This window comes from Gorilla gorilla, chromosome 8 (genome assembly GCF_029281585.2).
Source record: "Gorilla gorilla gorilla isolate KB3781 chromosome 8, NHGRI_mGorGor1-v2.1_pri, whole genome shotgun sequence".
NCBI lineage: Eukaryota > Metazoa > Chordata > Mammalia > Primates > Hominidae > Gorilla > Gorilla gorilla.
The window spans coordinates 39,994,200-40,022,006 of record NC_073232.2 but is presented as its reverse complement, the minus strand read 5'-3'; the positions used below and the strand labels follow the sequence as shown (position 1 = coordinate 40,022,006).

The window sequence follows — 27,807 nt, the reverse complement described above, 5'->3', positions numbered from 1 at the left end:
GCTATAGGCTTTACCTTGACTGACTTGCTATAAATCATGTACATTGCTGGTGTCTATATGAGGATGCTTGGGTTGATACTGATGGAAATACAAATCAAATGCAACACATGGTAACCCAATTCAGAGCTAGAGATTTTGGATTAAGCCTATTGGATTCATATTTTTTAAGTGAAACAGAGCAGACATACCAGGTTGTGTTTTGAAACTTCACAACTTTCTGATATGGTAACTTCAAGGACAACACCTGCCTTTGAAATGGAAATGCAAAGAGGTGAAGTCATCATGCACCTTTGGTTCCTTTATTACTTCAACACCCATCTCTGTTTTTTAGCACTTTCTGTGTATCATTATGCCAAGGGAAAGGTATGACACTGTTTTAACTATTTATCTATAGATGTGTTTGTCTGTTTAAGCTCCATGAAGTAGAACGTTGTCTTTCTCATCACTATATGCCCAGTGCTTAAGATAGTGCCTGGCCCACAGTAAGTGTTCAATAAATGTTTGTTGAATGAGATTAGGGAGACCAGAGTTTGAAATTTTAGTGTTGGCAAAACCTTGAAGTCATGCCCCAGGAAGAAGAAGTCATTCCCATCTCTGGACTCACCATTAAGTCCTCTATAGTCCTTTCTGTAGATTTCTGGTAAAGCATGTTTCATACTGCAAAGTAATTGCTGATTGACACGTTGGTTTCTTCAACTCTAGCACAAACTCTGATACGATAGAAATGATGTCTGGCTAATTTTGGACTTCCCAGGGCCTGGCACATGGGTGGCCCTGAATAATTGTTTGTAGTCATAATGTAACAGGATTCTTATAAAATCAACTACCTATAGCTTTGTCTTTACATTTTCATAATGACATTGAAAAAATCCGAAGTATATGCATTAAATTCTAACAGGGATCATTTTGCCAAGTGCTATAGAAGATGATTTTTGTATTATTTCTTTGGATTATCTGCATTTTCTAACTTCTTTTTTATAGTGGCTAAGTATTTGTTAAATGAAATAATAGAGAGGGAATATTATTTAAGTTTTTTCCCCTAACACTTTTACGTTACCTATGGAAATATGAATTTGTGAGATTTTTTTGTGTGTGTAATAAATTTTTATCAGTTGGTTCAACCAAATGCATCAGGGGAATTTGCTGAATAATGGAATCCTTTAGTAGATGGAGCACCGACTCTCAAATGTGGCTTTGGTGTAAATCTGGATACCTAATGACTGGGTATGCTTACAGGGAGGCATGCCTATGTTTGGAAAGGAAGCATCAATTGATGTGGAAGACCAAACCATGGGCAGGAATCGTGGGGCAAGGTTCGTGCTCTCCTCTAACATTTGCAGATTCTTGGGCAAGAGTACAAATGGAAGCCCCTATACCATATGTCTAAGTATTTATAAACCAAACTAACAAATGCTAAATAAAATATGCTCTGTTCTTTTATCATGACAGATATACTTTTGTTAATGAATTGGAAGTCAATTGCAATTTAGAATTCTCCACTTCTTTGGGGAGCTGGAATGTGGCAGCATGGTGAGAACCTCCCCTGGGTTCTTGACCATCCCCCTTCTCTGTGCAGCCCTGGCCCTCTCTTGTGTGCTGAGTATCCTCATTGCACATGCGTCTGGATGGGATGTACCACAGCCTGCATGTCCAGACTGCCTATTTGTTCACAGCTCACCACGAACAGCCATCCCTCTGGACTAGAATTGCACATATTGGTTGACTTTTGTAGGATGGCTTACTTTTGATAGAGTTCTGGATACCCACAGTGGAACTTAGAAGGTGGAGGGCACACTGTGGCATGCTCCTGGGCCCTGAGGACTTCTTATCCCATGAGGAGGAGCATGTAGGAAAAAGCTGAGCTGATAAAGGTTGAGGAGGGTCCAGGGAAGCAGTCTCCTTGCTCAGGCCTGAGAGTATATTGCTGGTGATACAGAAATGCACTGGGAAGCTAAAGGTTCATGGCTCCAAATTTAAGGACAAGCCCCATACTTCCTGAATTATAAGCCCAAAGATCACCTTAGATTTAGACCAGTGTTCATAGTAATCCAGTGGTCTCCAATTTCAGTGTAAGAATGTCTCAGGGGTGGATGAAAATGAATATGTGGGCTATGTAATGATGAACTGCTTGTGTCCCATGTGTTAGTATGACAGCCATGCCCAGGCCTCTGCCAAGTTTCCAACATCAAAGAGAACATGCATAGAAGGCACTTAGCACAATGGTGAGCTCTGCATCATTGGTGGCTCCCATTATTGTGATTACTATTATTCTGAATTGATTCCTGTGTTTTACCATCCAAGAAAGGCCAGTTAGGTTGGGTAATTTTCTGTGGTTTGAGTGAGAATAGGGAAGGAGTTTGTATGGTTCATATTTGCCACTGTCATATTTGTCATGCTTATCTGTCTGCAAAAGGTAAACTGTTCTCCTTCTGTAAACATGCCCTTTATCTCCTTGCCCTAACTTCATGAGCAAACTCTCTGGCCTTTCTGTATGAGTGCCACAGGTTGACTGTTTTTTCCCACAGAGAGCAAACAAAAATGAGTGGGACTTTTTATTGAGATGATAATGTGGCCTGTTATGGAGGCAGAATGAGGGGTCATGTGTTCATTTCTTACCTTGAAGTTTGCTGCTTCTTGCCATGCCATTGCTGGAAGGGAAAGGAAGGGGAAGGGAACCCTCTCCTCAGGAGTTAGCAGAGAGAAGGGAAGCAGTTTTCCCTCATGAGACAGACACATCTTTTAAGGTCTTGTGTCTTTAAGTAGGGTTGGAGTGGGTTGGGGGATAAAGATGTTGGGGATAATGACAGTTATCTGCATACCACTGGATTTGTCTTTCTAAAGTGGTGGATGAATCATGAAGCCTAAAGGAGGTGCAGAAATGGACTTTTATCGGTAGTAGCCTACTTGCAAATAGAGAAGTTTTCTTTGAGAAGGAGGCTTCTCAAGCCCTTTCCCTTCAAGATTCTTACCTTTGCTTGGGCCTCACCCAGCTGTTTCTGCTGCGTGGGAGACACAAGGGAGATGGTTATTGGATTTGCATGTTAGTTGAGGAGCCCAAGATGGATAGGCCCTTTCTTCTGTTGCCATCTGACTGCCCAGGGCTGGAGTGTTCTGTGGTCTTCTAACTCTCCTGCTTGCTTCAAGTGTTATATGTGGTTTGCCAGGATGATATGAACTTGGATATGCAAGAAAAAAATTAAACGATAATAGAGCTGAGTCAAAAGAGAGAAAATATCCAGTAGTTATTGAGAGAGAGAATGAAATCACACATGGGCGTAGAGAAAACAATCACCGGAGCCACCATTTAGGGATGAAGCAGAGTTGTCAACCCCTGACATCCCCCACCATGTTTAACCTCTGAGGAGGAGTGAAAAGTCACAGGGTGAGTATTCAGGATAATTGGACTCTAGTCTGGAAATATCACTTCCTCTCTAGGTCTCAGTCCCTACTGTTTAGACTAGACCTTTCATTTCCTTTAAGCTGTAAGAATTTGTTACTCTTAATTATATCAATATATAAGGAATTATTTGGGATTTTGAAAATAAATACATGAGTTACCATGGATTCATGCGTGTGTTCATTTACTCTGTGAATGTTTATTGACACCTGCTCTTTGCTAGGCACAATGCTAGTTGCAGGGGACAGGGCAGACCTGGATTCCCCTCTGTGGCACCTGCCATCCTGCAGGGAGTCCTGTCCACTCAGTATATGCTAACAAGCCCAGCAGGCTGTGGTATCAGAAAATAGGACGGAGGGAGTGGCCAGGATTGGGAGAAAAAAATTGAAGAGTTTTAAGACATGTATCAAGCATTTTTGTTTTTAGTTATTTGCTCAGATTCCACATTCTTATAGAGGCCCACCCTGGTTGCTCGATTTAACACTGCAGCCTGTCCTTCTGTGATGCTCCTGATCCTCTCATGCTGCTCTACTTTTTCTCCTTCCCTTGCCACTACGCCTTTCAGCATTCGCTCTAATTTACCTGTTCATGAGGATGATTGTAGATTGTCTGGCTACCTCATGCTGAAATACATGCTCACAAGAGCAGTAATCTTTGTCCTCCGTGTTCACCAGTGTATCCCAAGTACCTGCAACAGTAGCAGGCACTCAATAAACATTTATTGAATGGATTAATACGTGACTATATGACTGAGGAGTACAGTAGGGTATTGTAATGACCTTGGAAAAAATGTGGTATATTATTCAGAAAGTCAGTCCTGAGAAATTGATGGCATTAGTCTACCAATGTTATAAAAGTCTTGTTTTGGGGGGTGTTGATGTATAATGGCAAAATGAGAAGTAGAGGGTGGCAGACCACAGCATAATCCTGCAGCTAGCTTTGCTCAGGGAATGACCTTACATGTTTTCTTGGTTAGGTTGAGTTGAGTTGAGGCAGAAATTCTTTTTATTTTTGCTCCCATGAAAAACAAACTAACTAACTAACAATCAGCAACAAAAACATCACATTCAGCCTAAACTCCTGGATTGGTACTGAGGGATATTCTCAGTGGGGAGTGCTGTGCTGTCCTGTGCACTGCCTTCTACCTAGCCATGCTGGAGGCACCTTGCTCCTGTGTTCTGTGGTGATTTGAGGCTCTGGGTTCTGTTTTCCATGGTCAAAACTTCTCTTCATCAGTCCAGAGTACATGTTTCAGATTGTTGAAATGAGTTGTTCCCACTCAAGCCTTGGGTTTGTGTGACACTGTTAATAGTCATCACCAGTCAGCAGACAACAGAAGCCGCTATCAGCTACCCTCTCAGCAAGATATTCACGAGTCCACCCGAGTCGCCTCAGAAGCAGCATATCCTAACTCATTTTATCTACGGATCATGTGTGAGACACAGAGAGTCAGACACACACTGTTACTTATAAATTTTTTTTACATCTTTCCATGGTAAGATGCCTACACTTTAATTATGAACTTTTTATTTTTTGTGGTGGAGATGGCAGCTGGGCAAAAGGGTAAGATAGTGAGAGGAGGACACGGCCAGAAGAAATTCTAAAGGATGGGATACATCAGCTTCTTTCCCAAACTCTCCTCGTTTAGTAAATGAAGGCACGTGAAAGCAGAACATTTGGCACTTTGCACCAATATTATGGTGTAAAATTATAGTTAGGAATATTGTGTAAAAACCGTAATAGTTTGCAGTTATAGCTATGGTGAGAACAGCAGGCAAGACTATAAGCTTTAATTTATGTTGTGCTTTGGACATTTTTCAGAAACTATTTACCCATTACCTCTTAGGTCAGTGGCCTAATAATGCAACAAAGCACTTTTTGAAATTGCAGATAATTTTCAGTGCTCAGATCTCTGTGTAGTATTGATGGGGAGGGTGGTTGATTAGGACCTTGGGAATTGTGCTTGATGGGAACAATCTGGAAGGAGTGAAAAATTATTAAACACACACAGCGGGAGACGGAGGATTTACCATTGTCGTGCGGTGCTATTAATTCTCATTGCTCGGTACAGAGGCTTGATTGCATACTGTGAATACTGTTTATTGGAGAATGGGTACAATTTTGCTGCAGTTGTTGTAATGTAATACTAAATGCTAATTAGGCTTCTAACAATAATTAGAACCTCTTGCCAGACTTAGAAATAGAAACACTCAATTGAATTTACAGAAACAAAGACCTTTAAGCTATGCCAGCAGCAGCGTCGGCTTCAAGAAGTTTTTTACATTTTAGTTACAGAATTGCCAGCACATCTATCTATATATATATTTTTTTATGGTGTGCATAATGAGTTCATTTATATTCTTGATAGGATTATTTTCAAAACAAGATAAAGCAAACCTCCCCCTTCAATATCAGATGAAGAAAAACTACAAACAGGTATAAACCAAACGCACCTTTGTTGCCAGGCAGACGCCAACTGCCAGCTATTTAGCTATTTAGCTATTTAGCTATTTAGTAGGGTGGGGAAGGCGGGGCTGGGATGGGGAACGTGGCTGATTTGGAGGTTAGCGCCATTCCGAATGCTTAAGGTTTTCCTAGAACCCCATGTTGTCTCCCTTCCTTTGTCTACACACACATGCACGCACGCACGCACACACACACACATGCACACGCATGCACACACACACACATGCACACGCACGCACACACACGCACACATGCCTCAAATACCACCTGATTGCCAGTGTTGATTCCTTGGATCAGCTCCCTAAATTGCCTTCTTAAAGCTCAGAGTCCTGAGGGGATAAGCTCTTTGGTGCTTGGCTTTGTCAACCCTTTCTAATCAACCAGGATGGCAAAACTCTCTCAGTAAAGTAAGGAGCGCATCAGATGTGCTCAGCAATGAGAAATAATTAGCTGAAAGTTTCCCTGGCATTCCCTGAGCCTTGTGGTTTCGCCCCCATTACCATGGCAGGAACGTTGGGCCATCCCAAGAATGTGGCCATGGGTATCTGCAGCAGTCTGGGAGGGCCTGGGCATGTTTCTTGGCATGGGGGCAGGTTGCAGTACCATCATCTGGGTTGGTTTGGCAGCGGTTGAGCAAGGCCTTTGTTGTTGGGGTATCAATGCTATATTTAATTTCCTAATCCTGTTTTGTTTTGTTTTTAAACCCAGAGATACAAAGACTTCAGCAAACCTCATTGACTCTCCCTTCACAAACACACCACATGAAACAATTGAGCACACCTCCCTCCTTTTAATCTTAGCTCAGCCTAAGTTGGCTAGCTGTTCTTCGGTGCCGATAATTAGGTGCTTGACATGATGTATCATGTTGCCCCTTAGTCTGGAGCCATCATGGTAATAGAAATATAATCCTGAAGCCCTGTTCTGGAACAGTCTTAAGAAAACCTATAGTCCTCACTGCTGCACTGGTGCCAAATTTCTGGGTGAAGTGAGTTTTTACAGGTTTCACTGGTTACTGAGAAACAGGTTTTATGATGGAAACGCTGGAAGCACAGTTTTGCTCCAGCCTCCAGGGTGAGGCATGGCTAACTCTAAGGAGAGAAGCAATTTCCTGATTTCTCTCTGGTTTTGGTTAGAGTGGCCATTTTTACAAGCTGTCAAGAAACGACGTTCATAGAAACTTCCACTTTTGTGTCCTTATTAATATTTCATCAGATTCATCAAATGCAGCCCCTTCCCCCATCCAAGTGTCCCTGCCTTCTAACCTCCTGGGGTAAAATTCTTCTTCTTCCTTTTTTTTTTTTTTAACATAATTTTGAGTTCCTTTCATGTTTGTTTTTGAACTTCTCCCTGTCTCCTCCTTACCAAGGAGGTAGGGCCTTTGGTGGGGCTGGCGCTGGCCCCAAATCAGCTGCAGCTTCAGGTCATCCAAGCCAGTCTCTCCTTTCAGAGGAATTGAGTCACATTCTCTCTCTGCCACTCTTTGGTTTCACAGAGGCCTCTCCTTTCCCTGCCTCACTATTGGGCTCTCCTTGTCCCATGTAAGTTTGGTGATTTGATCAGATTCTTTCTGCCATTCTTAACCGGTGATAGTGCAGTCTAATTGTGCAACTGGGAACAGACCAATTGTTTATAGTGATCTCCCAATTTTGCATGAAATCTTAACATTCAGGGCAGAAGACGTCATTGATAAATAATCAATGACCAAAACGCCTTGACTTGGGTGGCTGATTCCTCTGTGCCCAAGAGTGCCGTGTGAGATGCTAAGTTTAGGTTTGGTCCTAATGGGGTTAAATCAAGTTCCATGACTCGAGGCAAGTACCCCACGTTTGCCTGTCTTGCAGTTTATATGAAGTATGCCAGTGAAATTTCTAAGGAGGCACTGTGGGAGCATTTTTGTCTGCATTTTAGCAAATATGCTTGATTGCCAGAGGTGCTCACGTTGTGGTTTTTCCCTTCCTGAGGAGACAGTTTTTCTCGAGCTGGTCTGCCGAGAGTCTGTGAAGGATGGGGCCAGAGTGAGTCAAACGCTCTCTTTCTATTTTCTGGTTACATTTTTCTCGTTCACAAGTCAGTGGCACCTGCAAATGGAAGACTTGCTGAGGTAGCACCTGGCTGATTAGCAACTTTTGCTTGGTCCCACTCGCACACTGACCGTTAAATTACCTCCTATCAGGCCTGGGCTGTGTGGCCGCTGCGAGAGGCAGGCGGAGGTCACCTCAATATGGCTGACATGTTCTGTGTTTTCCCACAGCATGTCACATGTAGCCAGTGCAGCGACTTTGACAAAGTACCGCAGGGTGACCTGGTAGTCTCGGGTCAGAGTGAGAGAAATTGGTGTTGTACTAAGATGTATGTTAATACATATATTATTTATATGGGCATTAGCGAATGCTATTGTTGCCTTAGCACAAACCCAGGCCCAGAGATTGGCCTTGGGGTTTTTGCAAGCTTACTTTATCATGTTTCTCCCCACCCCCTCCTTGCTCATGAATAATTAAAAACTTAAATTACTTGCCATGTAGAAAATTCATATGCTGGGGAAAATAGCTACATGAAAATTAATTTTCTGTTCTGTGAGACTGACGGGAAATCAATTAATCTTGATGTATTATTTTATGCAGAACAGGGTGCAAGAACCTGCGGAGAGAATGGCTACAGCTGTTCTTGTTGGTCGGGCCATATATTATCGTTGGCGGGTTTGACAGCTTCTGAAGGAAATGGCTGAGGGGTATCAGGCAGGTGAATCAACTGTAAAAATTTATTGGAGGATACAAACTGTTTCCAGGGAACTGATATAAAACTCACACTTGAGAACTGAAGTATTGAATGTTTTTGTGACTGAAGCAGCTTGTTGTCAATATTTATAGCTTTTCTCTTTGTTACATGTCCTATTTGTTTGATTAACTAGTCAGATGTTAGTGTCTGTCAGTAATTTATCTGTTGTGCCTTCTGTAGCATTTTTGATACATAAAGATTTACCACTAGATAAATAAGGCAGCGCACACAATGCAATATGCGAAATAAAATGACAGAGCTGTTTACAGCATGTTACAAGTTTTATAACTCATGAGGTAGATCAGTAACTTTTGTTTACTGGTGTCACTGTTTGTTGAAACATGTCTCAATGTATTAAATACTATGGGGGTAAATAAGGCTCTCTTAAATAAGCAGAGATTGTAATCAACACATACCTCATGGTAAATCATTTAAGAGGCTCTATAAAAATGTTTATGTACAGCCATACATAATGCATACATTTCTGAAATAAAATAAAATAAATGCGTGCTTTTAGAATAGGCTGTAGTTACATTCCTCTCCCATGCCATCGACATCAATTTCCCCTGTAGATGATGGAGGCGCGATGTTCAGACAAATGCTGACGCAGACAGACGGGAGCTGGAGGCTGAGGGGCAGCGGCCTGGCAGGTGATGTCTCTCCAGGGTTGGGGAATGGCTCCTGGGAACACGGGTGTCTGCTTGTGGCATCACTGGTCATCACAGGCTGGTGGGGCTGGGTGGTTGTGGCTCTCAGTCTCAGGCAGTTGAGGCTGACTTTTTGTGCAGCCCTGTGTGATGTCTGGATTTAGGGAGACGTCAGGAAAGTGGATGTAGATAATGCTTTACCCAGGGCCCCTCTGTGACCACCTGTCTCTTCCCCATCTCCAGGCAACAGCAGCCACTAAGAAGTGCTAGAGTCATTGGCTTCCTAAGAAATTGGCATGAGCACTCAGGCCCCCTTATCCCTACACAGAGAGGTGGAAACTGTACCATGTGCCTGGCTGTGTATTCTTCAAATATCAGGCTCATGGCATTTCAGCTAAGAATCCCAACATCTGTTGATCAGCAACAGACTTGGCAAATAGTGGTGCTTAGTAAGTAGCCCTTGAGACAGAGGACCTGATTTGTGATTCAATTTCTAATAATTCATAAATGACTCTATCATGAATAACACTCAATTTGAGGGCCATTATGACACTTTGAGAGGCATAGTAAGAGTATATTGCATTGATATAGTATAGTGTACTCTTTTAGAAGCCTGTCATTCATATATATATATATGGAATTTATGTTAATCAGGATAAGCATATATTAAGGTATGTTTATTAAGTCAGAAGAAGATCTCTTACTTGGCCAGTTTGTGGGGTGGGGATGGTTTGGGATTGCTCTGTAATAGACTACCACTGGCTTAACAGCATGAAACAACACTGTTTACTAGCTGTAGGTTGAGAAACCCAGCAAGCCTGCCTGGTAAAGCATATCAGATAGGAAACAGATAGCAAACAGCACAAGGCTGGAATCAGGGTGTCAGCCCCTGTGTATTTCTTTCTGGAGGCTCTGGCAAGAACCCACTTCCAGGCTCTGTCATGTCGTTAGCAGAATGCACTTCCTTTTGGCTGTAGGACTGAGGTCCCTGTTTTCTTGCTGGCTGTTGGCCAGGGCACATTCTCAGACCACATGCCCGCCTCCATCTCAAGTGAGCAACTCTCTCTCATGTTGACTCCTCCTTACCTTTCTGATCTCTCTGACATACGCTTCTGCCACCAGCCAGAGAATACCACTGCTTTAGAAAAAAAAGGCTCACATGATTAGGTTACGCTCACCCAGATAAGCTCCATGTCTTAAGGCTACTACCTGATTGGTAACCTTCATCTGCGGAATCCCTTTTGGCATGAAACCTCCGTAAACATGGAAGTAGGATAAGGGAGCAAGGGTTATGGGGTCATCTTAGAATTTTGTCTACCACAAGGGTATTTGGTGTGACGTTTATGCTGTGGATTTTTCAGAGCAACCACGTTCTTAATCCTTATCTTCGTTTTGGTGTCCTACAACCTGGCCTGGAAAGAAGAGGGCCAACTCTGGGTGGGTTCCATCAACAAGTACATGTAGAGCACCTGCCGCACAGCCAACCTTCCTGTTATGGACTATTTGTTTATGCCCCCCAAATTTCTGTGTTGAACTCCTAAGCCCCAGTGTGATGGTTTTAGGAGGTGGGGCCTTTGGGGGGTGATTAGGTCATAAGGGTGGAGCTCTCATGAACGATGGGATTAGTACCCTTATAAAAGGAATCCGTGAGAGCGCTGTGAGGACAGAATGCAAAGACAGTTATCAGCAACCTAGAAGAGGGCTCACGCCAGGATCAGGCCATGCCGGCACCCTGACTAAGAACTTCCATCCTGCAGAACCATGAAAAGTACGTTTCTGTTGTTTGTGAGCCACCAGTGTATGGTGCTTTGTTATAACAGCCTGTACTGACTAAGATACGTGCATTATAGGCAGGAAGTAAAAATCTCTGTAAAATGCACGTTCCTTGCTCTCTCCACGTCAAAGTTTTTCATACACATATCATGAGATTGTCAGCCAATCAAGGCATCTGAGGACAGGGGCTAAATTTAGTGGGAATTGAGTGGGAAAGTAAACCCTTGGGAATTGAAGCAGGCAAAGGAAGGCTTCAGGAGACGAAATGGTCAGTGGGCCTTGAACAAGGCAGACAGTTCAACAAGATGGAGAGAGAGGGGCAAGGCCACCCAGGTGGCAAAGAGCCTACTGTGTGGGGAAATAATGGGAAGTCAGATTGAGCTGTAGTGGTGGGTCCTCCCCCAACACTTGAATAGGTGTGCTGTGGGGGTGGATGGGAGGCACACTATGAAAAATACATGTGTGTTCATGATAAGCCACATGGGGACAGCCACATGTTGAAATCACATGAAGTTCCTTTTTCTTACAGAAGCCTCTTGAAGGACTCATGTCCTCCATCCCTGCCTACAGCAAGCCTTTGTCAAGGGCCCTCTGCTCTTGGTGTACAGGTGAATCATTCTGAACAGTGTGAGAAGTTCTATACACAAAGTTCGAAGCCCAGCCTTCACATTGAGATTGTCTGAGAAACTTGTAAAAAGGATACCAATGGTCAGGGAGTACCTCAGACCAACTCGATCAGATTTCTGGTGATTGGCATGGGGATTGGGATTGTATGGAAATGTTCTCCAGGTGACTTTAATAGCAGCTGGCCAAGGTGAGAATCGCTTTAATGTATGATCGGTATGCACAAAACATTATGTGATTAGTGCTATTCATTCTGATTAGGAGGTGACATTTGGAGTGGGGTCTTGAAAATTGGGAAGGCGTTTACCAAGTAGGCAGTGGGGGATGGAGAATTTCAGGCAAAAGGGGAGCATCATGAACAGAAGCATAAGGATGGGGAAGATTATGGTCTGTGTGGAGACGAAAGCTGCCCACAAGGGAGCGAGGGAGCTGGGAGGGGGTGGTAAGAGATGAGGTGGGAAGGATGGGTTGGGTGAACCTTGAAATAAATGTAGTTGTACTTTGTGGAAGAAAAAAAAAACTTTATCATCAAGGCTTTGTCCTGATCCAACCTGACCTTCCCCCCAGTTAATCCGAATTACTGAGGTTTGACTCCATGTTCAGTTTCTCTGAGATTTGCTTTGATTTCTCTTAGAAGTGGAGCTGCTCTTTATTCTCCCAGTGGCTCTGTGTACACGCTCTGCCTGTGGAGCTGCCTGGGATGAGCCGTGAGTCCTCTGAGAACTGCTTCCTGTTTCGTCTGGTAACTCCTAAGCCTGCCTTTCTTTCCTACGGTCTGCATTTGTGGAAATCTGCAGTATTTGAAGTTTGGAGGAGATCAATTTTTCATCCTTTCCTTCGTGGGATAAAGAATATTTCAACCACCTCTGGAGACCAAAGAGTTCTGAGAAGTTTTGAAATAGCTTGGGAAATACACCACGTGCTTCACACTTCATTTTTCTCCTCTCTCTTTCATTGTTTCACTTAATTAAAATATTGTAATGCAAGAAGGAGAGATGAGGCAAACGTTTAGAGAAGGAAAGGGAAATGGGTTCATGTTTAAACTGACTCTGAGCAAGCATGGCGATAGTAGTTTGAAAGAATTCTGAGCATGTAGGAAGGTAAACTCAAAATGTTCTTCCTGCCTGAGAAGTGATTAAAATACCTGTGAGCACCAACACTATTGTCGTTAATGAAAACCCTGGCCAGCTTACCCCACCCCCAAGCACTCCCCCCAACCCAAAGAAAAAATTGGAACATTTTTGGGTCCAAGTTTCACAGATGTTAAGCATTTTGTGATATTACTTAGGGGGTTTCCTGAGCTGCATTAAAGTTGAACCACTAGGGTGTTGAAACAGTTGGGCCCCGTAATAAAATATACATGAAAAGGAATTGTGAAACATTGGCTGTTATGTGTTGGTGACAATTAGGTTACTGTTTTAAAAAATACATATCCTGGACACATCTATGGGAGCTTTTTAGAGAATTTTGAGTAGCACTAGAGTAAAGGCGGTTGGTAATTTCTCTGGTTGCCTCTGGCAGGTGGACATAATTTAACAATACCCGTCAGATATGACAAATTGTTTTTGAGTTACATTAGGGCCTTAATAAGATCACATCTGTTCATATATCCTCCTTAACCACAGAGCCTGATTTAGAGAGGTTTCATACTGGTATGATATTGTTGTTTAAATATTTAGAGGGGTCTAGACATGTATCATAAAAGAATAGACTCTTGTGTATAAAAACACAGTCCTTTTATTCTCAGTGTTTTTGCTTTCACGGACCTTGCATCATTCTCTCTACTTGAGTGAACCACATGTTGCTTCTAGGAGCCAGAAAATATATTTCATTCCTCGTCAGAGTTAGTGTTTTAGAGCTGGAAGAGGCCTTGGAGACCGACTTATCCAGCTCCCCTCCTCTTTAGGGTAGAAACCTGAGATGGAGACAGAAGGAGGGGACTTATTTAGGGTTTCTCACCCCATTAGTGGCAGAACCAGAATCAGGACTTAGATCTGCCAATTTGTAGTTCGGTCATCTTTCTATTACGCTAGATGTTCACCTGGGACCTGAAAATGTGGCCATTGAGGCACTTTGATGTGTCACTGTCCCTTAGAGGCTGCAGTCCTTTCCAGGGGACATTCCTGGCCACCGAGAGGGCCAGGCTCTTTGCTATGTATTCAGATTCAGAGCCCAGATCCTCTATATTCCTAAACTATCTCCCTGCCTGAAGCCCTTCCTATGCCAGCGTACTTTCTGTCACTCCCCTGCTGACATGCACAGGCACAGGCAAGTCTCTCTCCCATCTCTGACCACACTGTGCACGTCCCCACCTCTGCTCACACTGTTCCCTTCTCCTGGAATGTGTCCTCTTTGCTATGTCAGTTACTGTCATGTCCAGCATAAGCTCCATCTTATCATGACGTCTCCCAAGCCCACAGAGGTGTGTTAGGTCGAATCATATGAAAATGCTGTTTTATAGGTGGAAAAGGTCAAATATTGTCAGTTTTGTAAGATGCAATCTAACTGTAGATTTTTTAATACCCCCATGTTACTCATCTTCTTTTATTCATCATCTCTCTCTCTTTCTCTCTCTCTCTCCGTGTGTGTGTATAATATAAATTGGGGCAAAATTCACATCATATACATAAAAAATCAGGGTGAAATTCGCATAGCATAATTCGCATCTTTTAATTTTTTGTTATTAACTATAGTCCTCATGCTGTACTTTAGACCTCTAGACTTAGTCATTCTACATTACAGCAACTTTGTGCCCTGTGTCCTATATCTTCCCATTTCTTTTAAAAATAAACTTTAAAAACACTATATTTTGGAATAATTTTAGATTTACAGAAAAGTTGCAAAGATAGTACAGAGCATTCCTGTAATTCACCTAACCTAATTTCAGTTTCTCCTAGTGTTATCATTTCCTATCACTCTGACACCATTTGTCAAATTTAAGAAAACATTGGAACAATATTATTGACTAAAACTCCAGACTTTATTTGGATTCCACTGGTTTTTCCATTTCTGTCCTTTTTCTATTCCAGCAACGAATCCAGGGGCCAGAATACCACACTGCTTTTAGTTATCATGTCTCCTTAGTTTCTGCCGGTCTGTGACAATTCAGCTTTTCTTTGTTTTTTCGTGATGACCTTGACAGTCAAAATACTGGCCAGGTATTTTGTAGAATGTGCCTCAACGTGGGTTTTATATGATGTGTTATTTAATGATTTGTTTGGAGTTACGGATTTTGGGAAAAGTACCACACAGGTATCACATTATCTCAAGGGGTACATGATACCAGCCTGGCTTCTCACTGGAAATGTTAACCTCAACTACTTGGTTAAGGTATTTGTTTGGGAGGTTTCTGCACTGTGAAGTTACTGTGTTCAGCTTCTTTTCCTACTGGCATCTCACCACCAGCTAGATGAACATTTCTTCTCTTGGGAGCAGGAGCAGGCTTGGTACTTTCTGTATCTCCCATCATACCTAATGCCATGCCATGTTTTATATAGTGTAAATGCTCCACAAACATTAGTTAAGAGGTCATTACGTAAATAATTTAATTTCAGACTGACAGAGGTGTTTGGTTTAAACAACTGAAACAATACAATTCCAACTCACTGAATTCTGCCTGCAAACTAGTTTGGTGGTCTTGGTTCACTGCACTTAAGGGGTAAATCGTAAAACTACTTAAAATTGTTTTCGTTCAAACTACCATGAAGAAAGGATTATCTGCTGTCTTTGCTAAGATCAGAACTTCTAGTTCAGGACTCAGGAAAATCTGAGCGTAAATTAGAGAGACACACTTACACTTTTGTAGCTTCTGCTGCCTTGTAGCGTGGGTGTCCCTATTTGCAGAGGCTCTTACAAATATTTGTCAGAGGGTTTGATGATTCTAGAGCTAAGGTATTGTTTAATGAATTCCTAATGGCCCCAAAGAATTACCACTGTGAATACATTTTATTTCATCATCATAAAAATCATTTTTCAAATACTTATCTGTGCAGATGTCTCAGAGTGCATGGGTAGAGAGTGCTGTTTTTGGGGGGCGGAGCTTATATTTTGACATGGCCCTTATGGAAGACAGAAACAATTAGGACACATCCTAAAGGAAAAGAGGGAAGAAAAAAGAATTTTTATTATATTAGAGTTGAAAACTAAAAGCTTTGGAAGTGAGAGGAGGAGGAAGAGGGAGTTGTTCTTTTATAAATTTCCTTAAACAGAGATCTTAGGGGTAGATCTTATTGGGGTAATTCCTTTCTACTGTGATGGAGAAGTTGGTGTTCTGCGATGATGATTTAACCTTGGTTCTGAAGATATCTATGGGAATTAGAGTAGCTGATTTATTATTCCATTTAAAGAGGTTTCTTTTTTTATTTAATCTTTTTTAATATGGGGAAAAACAACTCTTCAATAGTATAAATTAGTTCATGCTAGTTTTTCAGTCTGCGAGTCTCATGATAGCTACACTTGCTTCATGCTTTATTATGTAATTTAATTTTTCATATCTTTTATTAGCTGTAAAGTAGGTTTAGAAAAAATAATTAGATTACGAGGTTAAGCCACAGTTAAGATAAAAATGACAGTTCAATAAAAAAAGTTGAATATAATTCCTGTCTTCTAAAATAAAATACAGCCGCTAAGAGATTTAATTATGGTATTATTCAAATAAATTTTGCCTCTGCATTGGAAACACCCAGGAAAGAATCTCTGAGAAAAACATGTGGTTAACAAGCAAAAAATAATGTGATACATAAAATTATAATTTATGAAATACGATAGGGACCATATTGAGAGGAAGAAGAAATAACACAATTGAGTAACTACCCCTAAAGAGATAACTGGGATTACTTAAGTTACTGTGTTGGTGAGACCACTATCTTTGGTCTAACTTTTTGTGTGATAAATTGTGAGTTTTCACCATTTGGGTGATCTTGGAATGCCGTATCCTTTCCTTAAAATGATCTGTAAATGATCAGATATTTTAGGGTCATAGGGTTCTAAAATTAGATGTAGAGGAAGCTTCAGAATCTAGCCCTTCATTTTACATGAGAAGAAAGCAAAGTCCCAAGAAGTCAAGTAGCTTTCCCAGGCTGAGTGTGTAGATGGTAGGTTTTCAGAGTCCCAATCCAGTGTCCCCTCTTCTACACCAGATTGCTATTAGGATTGATTTTTAAAAATTAAATCAATTTTTTTAATAAAGTAAAACAAGAATACCATTAAGAAAGTCAAATAATATTGTTTTGCTTAAGGCTCCTAATAAATAAAAAACTAGTAGTGCCATGACCCACCCTCTGCTAGTCTAAATCCTTTCTGCACAGGCGACCATCTTCAAATTTGTGAGCTATCATTTGCTATTTATCTTCATACTTAAATATTTAAGTAAGAGGCTTTTATTGTTGTTTAGCTATTTTTTTTTTTTCCAGACAGAGTTTTGCTCTTGTTGCCCAGGCTGGAGTGCAGTGGCATCATCTCAGCTTACTGCAACCTCTGCCTGCCAGGTTCAAGTGATTTTCCTGCCTCAGCCTCCCTCCCGGACGGGGAGGGGCAGCCTCCCTCCCGGACGGGGCGGCTGGCCGGGTGGGGGCTGCCCCCCACCTCCCTCCCGGCCGGGGCGGCTGGCCGGGCGGGGGCTGCCCCCCATCTCCTGGATGGGGCGGCTGCCGGGCGGAGACGCTCCTCACTTCCCGGATGGGGTGGCTGCAGGGCGGAGGGGCTCCTCACTTCCCAGATGGGGCGGCTGCTGGGCGGAGGGGCTCCTCACTTCTCAGACGGGGCGGCCGGGCAGAGACGCTCCTCACCTCCCAGACGGGGTGGCGGTCGGGCAGAGACACTCCTCAGTTCCCAGATGGGGTCGCGGCGGGGCAGAGGCACTCCTCACATCCCAGATGGGGCGGCGGGGCAGAGGCGCTCCCCACATCCCAGACGGGGCGGCGGGGCAGAGGCGCTCCCCACATCTCAGACAACGGGCAGCCGGGCAGAGACACTCCTCACTTCCCAGACTGGGCGGCTGGGCAGAGGGGCTCCTCACATCCCAGACGATGGGCGGCCAGGCAGAGACGCTCCTCACTTCCCAGACAGGGTGGCGGCTGGGCAGAGGCTGCAATCTCTGCACTTTGGGAGGCCAAGGCAGGCGGCTGGGAGGTGGAGGTTGTAGCCAGCCGAGATCACGCCACTGCACTCCAGCCTGGGCAACACTGAGCACTGTGTGAGGGAGACTCCGTCTGCAATCCCGGCACCTCGGGAGGCTGAGGCGGGCAGATCACTCGCGGTCAGGAGCTGGAGACCAGTCCGGCCAACACGGCGAAACCCCGTCTCCACCAAAAAATACAAAAACCAGTCAGGCGTGGCGGCGAGCGCCTGCAATCCCAGGCACTCAGCGGGCTGAGGCAGGAGAATCATGCAGGGAGGTTGCAGTGAGCCGAGATGGCGGCAGCACAGTCCAGCCTCCGCTCGGCATCAGAGGGAGACCGTGGAGAGAGAGCGAGAGGGAGACTGGGGAAAGGGCATCAGAGGGAGACCGTGGAGAGAGAGGGAGAGGGAGAGGGAGACCGGGGAGAGGGAGAGGGAGAACGGGGAGAGGGAGAGGGAGGGGGAGGGGGGGAGGAGGAGGGAGAGGAATATAGAAACTGTAACCTACTTTTAACCTACTGCGTTTTACTGTGGGTCATGGACACAAATATTTGGGATAAATTTAAATAATTTCAGTTATCTTACATCAAAATAACTTTGTTTTCTTGGCTGAGTTTCAGTTTTGTCATCTGTAAAATGAGAATAATAATTGTATCTACCTCAAAGAAGTGTTGGGAGGATTCAAAGACTTAGCATGGCCCTTGCCCATAGTAAGCACCAAATAAATGTTGGTGGCTATTGCTATGGTCCTCACCATCACTGTTATCCTCCACTTCCCACCCCCCAGACCCCTGCAGTGATCTTTATTTCTCATTTACTCTTAGGACATCCCCTTTCAGACCCATCAACATTATTAAATACACAGCTCCTCTCATTAATGGGTCACACGTACTGATTTTCACTCACAGAGAGGTAGTACCTTAGTGGAGGGCTTCAAGATTGTGTGCTCAAACCGGTAGTTCCTGAAGTGGGCTGTGCATCCAGAGGCAGGCAAGGCATGGGCTGGCATGGACTTACACAATGAGGGGGTTTTTCTCTTTTCAATTCTCTTTCAATCCTTTAGTTTAAATCTAGGGGAAAATGATGAGTTTGGTGCTGCACTTTAATATCTTCCTACTGTAAAATAAATAAATAAATATATATATGTATAAACAAAGATTGGGACTGAGGCTCAGAGTAGCTGATAAGGAGTAGTTATTTGGCCTTTAGTAATAATTTTTTGTTTTCGTGATACTTAGACATATGATTCTGTTTGGTCATTGGCAAATGAGATTGGCTTCTATTATGGGAGTGATATAACGTGTCTCTTTTTTTTTTTTTTTTTTTTTTTTGAGACGGAGTCTCACTCTGTTACCCAGGCCGGATTGCAGTGGCTGATCTCAGCTCACTGCAAGCTCCGCCTCCCAGGCTCATGCCATTCTCCTGCCTCAGCCTCCTGAGTAGCTGGGACTACAGGCGCCCGCCACCACGCCCAACTAATTTTTTGTATTTGTAGTAGATATGGGGTTTCACCATGTTAGCCAGGATGCTCTTGATCTCCTGACCTCTTGATCCGCCCGCCTCAGATCCCAAAGTGCTGGGATTACAGGTGTGAACCACAGCACCCAGCCAATGTGTCTTCTAAACATCAATTTGTTGAAGTTAAAATATTCAGTAATTAGTACACGTGGTATACCTTGGTATGGTGACATCATGAAGGTGTACACTAATGACACAGTTTTGGGTCATGGTGGTTTGTTCCTAAATGAGACCCAGAGATGTTAAGCAACTGAGCTAGGGAGAGTTAGAAACAGCTAGGAGCAGAACTTGTATCTTAGGTATGTTCTCAGTTTGTTAGGGTTGACACTCTAGGATCACATTAAATGAAGCCTGTGTTAAACCAATGAGCTTCTCTTCTGGCCTACTTTTTGTTTAAGGGTTTGTTGCTACTGGGTTTGTCTTGGATGAATTTACTCCTGCAATTCTGAGACCAATTCAAGTCTGAATTGTGTCATGCGTAGCCCCTTTCAGCTACCATTGATCTGTGTCCACCTTACTTTTATGATTCTTCTGGTTGTATAGTATTTTTCTTCCTCAGGTTTTGAGTTTTCTTTGCCTGTGGTTTGAGATTGTGTCTGATTCAGATAGGAGAAGAGAGCACCATGCTGTGTATTAATCGTAGTGGCAGATGAGTTGACATTTTTTTCCTTTTCCTCCACATGTAAAATGGGTGTTGTTGCAAGTTAGATAATCTGAAGTTACCCTGTTCATTTTTAAAGCCCTACAAAGCTGCAATCTCACTTATCCATTCATTCTGCAGATATTTGTTGAACCCTTATATGCCAGGCACTCACTGGACTAGCTGAAAGTGCTGAGAATAAGTAGTACCTAAGGGCAGTGGGGACCTTACCTTTGGGAATCTTATATTCTAATTAGAGGAGACAGGTGATAGATAAACAAATAAATTTAAAAGAGACAATTTCCTATGGTTCTAATAAAACAGAGTGATGGCATAGAAAGTGATTTGGAGGAAGAGGCCTAATTTTGATATGGTGGCCACGAGAGTCCTCTTCAAAAAGCGGGGAGCTGAATGGTGAGGAGGCAGCTGTGAGAAGCTCAGAAGTGTGTGTGGGTGGAGGGGACAGCATGTGCAAAGGCCCCAGGCAAGTGCAAGGAGGAGAAAGGGGGCTGGTGAGCTGGCTGGGAAGGTGGGGAACGGAATGCTGACAGAGGCAAGGGAGGCCAGAGCCAGCCTGTGGAGAGGGTTGAGCCTAGAAAGGAGTTTGGCTTTGATTCTAAGGGTGATAGGAAACCAGTGAAGCCCAGATGAGTTTTAAGTAACTGGATAATAGAATCTGATTTGTGTTTTTCACAGTCACACTGGCTGCAGGTTAGAAATTAGGCAGGCAAGAATGGAAGTGGGGTAAGGGGGTCCAGTTAGCAAAGTCATTGTGGTGGTCCATGGGATAGATGTGGTGCTACGAACCAGGGAGCAGGCAGTAAAGATGGAAGGAAGTGAAGAGATTCAGGCTGTATTTTTAAGATAGCTTAGCATTTGCTGGTGCATTGACTGTGGGAATGAAGGAGAGGAATCAAAGATGTTTCCCAGAATGGTGAATTACGGCTATGGGAAGGCAAGGTTCCTTTTGCCGTTGATGACATCCTTGTGCTGTCATTGTGCCTGGATTTTATTCTTCTGTATATGCACATTCCTGCTTCCAGCCAGCCCTGCCCAGGGAAGAAAAATCCTCCCATGCCTTTGGTTAGCCTGAAGGCTCTCCAGTTCTTTCTTTATCTGACCTGCATTCCTCACGCTGTGCTTAGGTCTAGGTTATACCCTGTGAAGAGGTGGTTTTATAGGGGTCTTGTGGGCAGGGCAGATGGTGCTATTAATTCATGCTTCTGTTATGGGAATTGATGGCTTGTAGCCAGGATGCCATGTTGATATTTATGACTGGTTTCTATGAAGAGTTCATGTTCTCAAAAAATGTATTGTATTCTGTTTTCCAAGAAAAAGTTGAAGACAGGCTGAGCAGTGGATATTTTTTCTCTTTTCATTTTCCCAGCATATAATACAAGTTGCATTACAATAAATTCAGTCAGTTCAAATGTTTTTCATCTGAAAAATTGAATACATTCTTTTTTTCGCCTAACTGCACGGGGTGAACTTTTATATTTTTATGGGCTTTGTTGTTTTTACTTGTCACAGTTGCTGGTATTAGTTCACTAGTAAGTAATGACTTTTCTGTATTGAGAAAGACAGATGACTTATTAGATGTCAGAGGCCATCTGAAACATTTTCAACTCAGCATTTTTAATAGCTGTTCTTTCTTTTATTTGTTTTTCCTTCTTTCTCCCCTTTTCCCTGTTTCCTTCATCCAGCTAGCATGAATTTTTTCTCTCTCTCTCCCCTCTTTCTCTCTCGGTCACTGCCTGTCTGCGTATCTTCTGAGTGTTCTTACTGCAGCCTCACATCCATCCACGGTCCGTAGGAGTCATAGATTGTTGCTGGATAACTTTTCCTGCAATTTTATTCTATGGATTTCCTATGGAAAACAGTCTTGTGTATCTATAGGTATCAATCTAATTTTTTAAGGATTAAATACATAGTGGATGGTGTGCTGGCAAGCTTTTGTTCTTGACCTCATGGAAAAGTTTTTTGTTTTTTTTTTGTTTGTTTTGTTTTGTTTTTTTAAACTTTTGGCTGCTTTCTACTTTGGGGTTCTTAGGACACCATAAAAATAACTTCTTCTCCTTCCCTTCATCTAGTGTCAACACAGATGCAGTCTTTCACTTTACTCTGTTCTTTGCACATCACTTTATTGTGCTCATGGTCTCAGAAAAAAGTCTTAGTTAAATGAAACAGTGAAACACCATTAATGTAGGTATGGTCAGCTTATGTAGTACAAATGGGCTTCATTTGGGGCACTATCTTATTACCATGTCATTGTGCCTAGCACATAGCAGGTGTTCGGCAAAGATTTCTTAGATGAATGAATGTCTACCTAGATGATGATTAGGAACTCCATTAGATGGTGTTGGGGGCAAGTTTTTGAACAGTGAACAAGACAGACATTACTCTAACGGCAACATGCATTCTAATGAGGAAAGAGACAAAGGTATAAACAAGACAAGTATCAGATGGTGATGAGTGCTATACCAAAAGTTAAGGTAAGGTGATCTGCTGTGCTATGACTTGGGAATCAGGGAAGGCTCTGAGAAGATAATGTTTAAGCTGAGATCTGAGTGACAAGAAGGAGCCAGTCAACAGAAGATCAAAGAGCAGCAAGATTCAGGCCAAGAAAGCAAGCAATGCAAAGGTCCTAGGCTGACGCAACCTTGGAGTATACATGGTGCAACATCGCGGCAGTGGCATCAAAAGCTAGCCAGGCTGTGCAGTGGGGAGCAGGCAGCTGTGGTGTGCAATGGGGTCAGTGACGTGCCTGGGGCCAGACCAGCTGGGACCTTATGCTACAAATAAAATCCATATTCCTCCACTTGCTTTGCAGTGGGAAGCTTTGGAGGGTTTTAAGTGGGGCTATGGCTTACATTTTAAATGTACTGGTCTGGCTGGCATGTGGAGAATGGATTGTAGAGGAGCAAGAGTGGAAACTGTGGTGATATGTACTAGATGTTTCTTTGCTTCTCAGTGGAATATTTTTCTTTAAAGTTTACCAGAACTTTTTAGTTAGGGAGAGTGTAGCTTGTCTTTGTTTACTGATTTTTGTGCTGGGGCAGAGACTTCTGTTTGCTTACCATATCCATTCTCTTCAACGTTTCATTGACAAAATCCTTGGTTTTTAGCTGGGACAGTGCCACCCTTGTAACTGTTTCCTTGCAACTAGGAGCTAGGTGTAGCCATGCGGCTAAGTCAAAGTATTGCGTAGGACTTCCAGAAAGTCTTCTTAAAAGAGAGCGGGTGTTCCTTTCTTTTTTGATTCCTCCCAGTCTGCTGCCTGGAACTGGTTGTGATGGCTGGAATGCCAGCATTCACATTGGGTCATGAGGACTAGGACTACATGCTAGGAGTGGTGGAGCATAGAGTTAGAAGGACCCTGATGACCTCCTGGAGATCCCCAATATCAGCCTTGGCCTGCCTGCCTTTAGACTTCTTTTATGTACCAGAGAAATAAACTGACTTGCTCCGACCATTGATATTTTAGTGTTTAGTTTTTGTTCTATGCAGCTGAACATAATCCTAACTGATAAAGGTGCTCACTTTTTGAGAGCCTTAATGAACAATAATAGTGATGAGGATAGAATTATTGGGTGCTTTCCATGTGTCCATTTCTCCCCTAAGCCCTTTGCCTACATGTTTTCTCTTAATCTGTACAAGTCATGTGGGCTGGTATCACATGTGGGGCTCCAAGGCACAGAAATGTTCAGTAATTTGCCCAAGGTGGCATAGCTAGTAAATTGGAGGACCTGGATTCCAACTTTGGTTCAAATGATTCTAAAGACTCTTTTCTTCATCACTGTTGAATTGCCACATTACTGATGATGACTCTGGAATCACTTTCTCAATCACTTAGGGACTGAGGCCAGAGGGATGATTTAGGAGGCAGGTTTGTGTCATGTATTAGTCTTGAACTATAGTGCATTGTGACTTGAACTATATTAATGGGGCTCCAAATTTTAACTATTGATGGTTTCAATAGGAATTTACATTTCTGTCTTCCTGGGGCCCAGAAATCACTAAATTCTCACCTGTGGTGAAGAGACAGCCACAATGGGGAATTGGTTTCAAAGACAGAAAGCAGAAACCAAATTTCCAGGGCTTAGCACAATAGAAGTTTATTTCTCACATAAAATCCCTCTCCTTTATCCTTCTGCTACCCTCCCAACCTCCCTTCCCCATTCCCAGGGGCCTCAGGTTCTCTGCTGGGTGCTTTTCTCTCAGTCAGCACTCAGGGGAAGAGGGAGGATTTAGGAAATTGTACGAGAGGTTTGATGGGCCAGGCTTGGAGATGGGATGCAGTGTGTCCCAAATGCCATTGGCTGGGACTCAGTCACAGGTCACACCTGCTGCAGGGAGGTTAGAACATCTAGCTATATGTCCAGGAGTTGAAGAAGTGGGTTTTGGAAAGCATGCAGTGATCCCTGTCACATGCGGTTGTTAGGGGCGGGGGCCCTGGCATTGGTCCACCCGTGTTTACGTCCCAGCCTGGCTGTTTGTCAGCTGTGTGACCTTGGGCATGTGTCTTAACCACTTTTCCGTCTTTTAAAAAAATGGTTGCAATGAGATCATAGTGGAACTGCTTTGAGGATTCACTGAGTTAAGATGGTACGTACCGTACTTAGAACAGTGACTGAGACACAATAAGCGCTCAATAATTGCCAGCTATTTTAATTTAAAGCAGACCACTTTACTCTGCATTGTAAAGTTTGTAGGGCAGATTTGCAGACAATTTTCTTTTCTTTCTTTCTTTCTTTTTTTTTTTTTTTTTTGTTAAGATGGAGTCGCACTCTTGTCATCCAGGCTGGAGTGCAGTGGTGTGATCTCAGCTCACTGCAACCTCCACCTCCTGGGTTCAAGCAATTCTCCTGCCTCAGCCTCCCAAGTAGTTGGAATTACAGACATATGTCACGACGCCTGGCTAATTTTCGTATTTTTAGTAGAGATGGGGTTTCACCATGTTGGCCAGGCTGGTCTCAAACTCCTGGCCTCAAGTGATCCACTGTCCTTGGCCTCCCAAAGTGCTGGGATTACAGGCATGAGCCACCATGCCCAGCCAGCAGGGAATTTTCTTATTGAGCCCTGGTGAGGCAGGTGAACCATAAGAGGGACCTTCTGAAGCCGGAGTCGTAATTGGAGGGAAAGGGTGTGAGGGAGGTGATGGGAGTGCCGCTTGGGGGCTTGCTGCCCCCACCTGGGTGTGCTCCCGCCCTCTCGGGAAGGGCCAGCTGGGCTCCCTCCTGTTGCCAAGTCTGTTTGAAAAGTCAGAAACTAAGTTCTCACGTCCAGTCTCCTGCCCACTGTGAGGAATGTCGCCCATGAAATTCCTTCCCTGTGGGATCCCTTCTCCATCAAGATCTGGTCTGTGCTTGAAGACCCCACTGAGTGTCATCTCATCCCTCAGCCCCGGCTGGGACCCGTCAGCGTTGCTCAGTCCCCTCACTGTATTATCGTTCTAGTAGAGCATTTCTACAGTCCGTCTTGTGTGGCAGTGAGGCAAATGCTAGGCTGGGTCTGCCAAATGGAGGCTTCCTAAGGGCAGGAGCTATGTTGTTACTCCATACCCCTCATGTGTTTGTGGAGTTTAATTATTACTTTTATTATCTACAGCCATGTAGAGTTTTGTGAGTGTAGTCTTTGTAGTAAATCAGTGCTAGATAAATTGGCATGGAGTGTGGAATAAAAACAAGTGGATTCTTTTTTATTTACACTGTTTAATATTCGTGTGGGGATTTTTGCCTTCTTTCAGCTCAGCGGTTGTAAAATTCTGTTTTAATTTCTGCCATTATCATAAACAGCATCCTCTGGTTATTATCTGGGTAGAGGATACTGCATATGAGGACTCTATTGAATTAAGATTAAACAAATTGCCAGGGGTGGGACATAGAACCACTGTTGCTTTGCCAGTATTTTTTTTTTTTTTCGTCAAGAAGTTCACTTGGTGATTTAAATGGGTACATTTACACCTATGGGTTTAGAGTCCTATATACCCACATCTATCTGTTCTTGGTAAACCATAGGAAAGCACTAACCTTTCTCTCTGAGTATTTGTGTGTACACACATCTATAAAAATGAAATTACCTGCAAAATCACTGAAGATAAAGGTTAGCAAATTCCGTACATGGATACAATCAGTGGTGCTGCACTATGTAGTTAAACAGGAAATGGGGTTTAGTTATTAAGCTTGCGTAGATTGCTTGATATACTGAATATTTCTTGGAGTTCTATTATTTGTATTTTATTCTCAAATATTTTAAGAAGATAAGTTTCTAAATTCACTTTGGGGCTCCGTGTCATCAAATCTCATCACCAGTCACTTAGATCCCTAATTAACTTATACTCTGTAGACCCATTTCTTTGCTTCTGTTTCTCTCTGCTCTCTCTAATGGTACTGTGAGTTACACTGGAAGGAACAATAAGATTTAAGAGAAGAATTAATTTAGAAAGTTAGGAATAGAAGAGATAAGGGAAAATGAGAAAAAGCAGCTCAGTATTTTGTCTTGTAAATGGCTTTCTTCTCGTAGGCTAAGAAGCCCATTTATCCAAGGAGAGGAGGAGTGCTAATGAAATAGATCATGAACATAGCTATTACAGTAATGAATTTTAACACTCACTTTGTTATGTGATATTTTATTTATGAGCTCCTTGATCATTCAGATAAAGACAAGAAGTTTATGGCACTAGATTATGTCTTGTTTTCATAAACATATTCAGTAGTTTAATAAACATAATTTATTTTTTTCTCCTTAAAAATCAGCAAAATTTATGAGAGATTATCTTAGGGTTAATGAAGTCTAACATTAAGGAAATATTACCCTATAATATTGGAGCCTTCAGAGCTAGAGTTGTAATTGCTTAATGCTTTTTTCTACAGGCTATTTTTATAAAGTACATGCTTTGTACCATTAATCCAGTTTTTACAAGTTATACTCAGACCAATTCATTGGGAATTATGTATCCATGTTTATATTTTTCAGTCACCGCTTTCATTAAAAGATGTAGTAAACAGTTGAAAATTTAATGTAGAACAAGGGGGAAAAGACAATTATGTGTATTTGCTCATGGGAAAGTGCAGTGCATGGGTTATCACTGCTTTCTGTCTTTGAAACCAATTCCCCGTTGTGGCTGTCTTCACCACAGGTGAGAATTTAGTGATTTGTGGGCCCCAGGAGGACAGAAATGTAAATTCCTATTGAAAGCCATCAATAGTTAAAATTTGGAGTCCCATTAATATAGTTCAAGTCAGAATGCACTTAAGTAATGAAAAGCCCAGATGACAGGCTGGAGTTTACCCTTCCTAAGTCAGGTCTGCCAATTAGCTGGGTAATGGATGCCTGGACCCCCGAGATGGGATTGAGAGTGGCTGGAAAGGGCAGCTGGGGAAGCCCACTATGGATTTTGGTCATGTGCATTTGACTGTGTCAGCTCATTCTTTTTTGAAATTGAATTTAATGTGTTGAAAAATACCCTGTTGATGAATTAATGAACTAAAAGAGGTATTGATATTCGAATAGTGGCAGAAGCAGGGCCTTCCATCACCACCACCACCCTCCCCTGCCCCTGTCCCCATATTTTATAATAGAAAGCTCAGCAAGGGCAAAGTTTAAAGGAATCTCTTCTGATTGTCTCTCTCCTCACTGCAGGCAGGGTGGATAGGGAAGGATGAGGGCGGTGGATGAGGAACTCAGATCCATCAGTGAAATAGCTAATCCTTTACTGACTTCTTTTCACCTCTTTTGATGTTTGCCTTTTGACGTTCTTTGGCATCAGGCCATACACTTGCTTGTGTATATGTTTGTGATGGAGGAAAATCAGGTAATGAGAGATCTGTGTGGACTTGAGTCACATTGTG

At 42.9% G+C, this 27,807-nt stretch overlaps 1 protein-coding gene and 1 long non-coding RNA gene across 2 annotated transcripts in view; both read left to right on the top strand.

Moving 5' to 3' along the window:
* The window catches only part of LRMDA (leucine rich melanocyte differentiation associated), a 1,137,335-nt gene that overhangs the window by 301,583 nt on the left and 807,945 nt on the right, over window positions 1-27,807 (top strand). The gene's annotated exons all lie outside the window — the stretch shown is intronic.
* LOC134759203 (uncharacterized) lies at window positions 10,530-12,839 on the top strand. Its single transcript, XR_010135182.1, has 2 exons — window positions 10,530-11,872; window positions 12,317-12,839. It is a non-coding gene; the product is annotated as an uncharacterized lncRNA (long non-coding RNA).